Source organism: Aplysia californica, unplaced genomic scaffold (assembly GCF_000002075.1).
Source record: "Aplysia californica isolate F4 #8 unplaced genomic scaffold, AplCal3.0 scaffold00260, whole genome shotgun sequence".
Classification (NCBI taxonomy): domain Eukaryota; kingdom Metazoa; phylum Mollusca; class Gastropoda; order Aplysiida; family Aplysiidae; genus Aplysia; species Aplysia californica.
In genome coordinates this window covers 595164-596433 of record NW_004797530.1, presented here as the reverse complement: position 1 = coordinate 596433, position 1270 = coordinate 595164, and the positions used below count along the sequence as shown (strand labels likewise).

At 48.4% G+C, this 1270-nt stretch overlaps 1 protein-coding gene across 1 annotated transcript in view; it reads right to left on the bottom strand.

Annotated features, from left to right (window-relative positions):
* The window catches only part of LOC101851353 (potassium channel subfamily K member 1), a gene marked incomplete at its 5' end in the record, with an annotated part of 47167 nt that overhangs the window by 5009 nt on the left and 40888 nt on the right, over positions 1 to 1270 (bottom strand).

The window sequence follows — 1270 nt, the reverse complement described above, 5'->3', positions numbered from 1 at the left end:
CCCCCCCCCAAATGATTGATTCATTCCGCCTTCAATCACCTGACAAAGAACGACAAAAGCCTAATTACGTATGTGAATGACAGAACGCCGGAATTCACGGAGCGACTGTAGCTCCAGTCTTTGGCTCAAGTACGTCCGCCCGACCCGCCATTGACGCGCTGGTTTCCCAGCACGGAGCTCAGACAGAAACCCCCGTATTTGTGGAATCAAGTGAAGGCTGTCCGACAACATCGCACGCTGCGGGCCCGGGCTATGGGGCTGGATTGTCAATTCATTTGTGTGTTTAAAGGCTGGGGGAACCCACGGGGGCTCTGTACGCTGGCTGAGTGGTGGGAGGGGCGCGGGGGGCGTGAGGGGGGCGTGAGGGGGCTTTCATTCAAGGGCGCCGCACGAGTGGGGGCGGCAAAAGCAACAATTTCCTCGAGAGCCATCGAGAACCAGGTTACATTCCACAAGATGGCCGCCACTCACAGGAAGTCTCACCACCACAATAGAGCGGACACGCCCCCTTCCCTCCCTCCATCCTTCCCTCCCCTCCTCCTCTCCTCTTCCTCCACTCTCACCCCTCCCTCTACCCTCTCCCCTCCTTCTTACACAAGACTTGGCCAGACGTTGTGATGAAGTGTACACACAAGAAATGATAGTTAATTTGTCGGGGAAATCACGCGGGAACCAGTCGCCAAACAGGAAGTTGGAGAACTGCTCGGACATCAATCAATCTTATTGGAACTATCCAAGTAGATTCGGCCAAATTCTACAGACTCAGGGCCTCGCATATATCTCAGAAATGGTAGTATGTGGAAGAAACGGTAATAGATCTCAGAAATGGTAGTATGTGGAAGAAACGGTAATAGATCCAAGAAATGGTAGTATGTGGAAGAAACGGTAATAGATCCAAGAAATGGTATTTGATTGAATGTATAGTACTTCATCCGCCCAAGTGGACTCGGCAAAGTTGAGTAAACGAAGACCGAAGTACATTGACAATATGTGGAAGAAGTGGCAGTGTTAGTAAACTAGGATCCACGTGATATATGCTCGCTTTGAAGGACAAGAAGGCTAACCCAGATTTCGAGGGTTCCAGAAATCTTTACCTACACCAAAAGTAGGCATTGCCCTACCTTTAGGAGAAGTTTGGTTTCATTGGTGTGTACATTTGTTTGGTTATAGATAAAACTCTTCTTGTCTTTTAAAAAAATTGAACAAGGGGCAAAAACTTTACCTTCGATTTTCTCAAAACGGCATTTTTCGGGATAACGATTATATATAT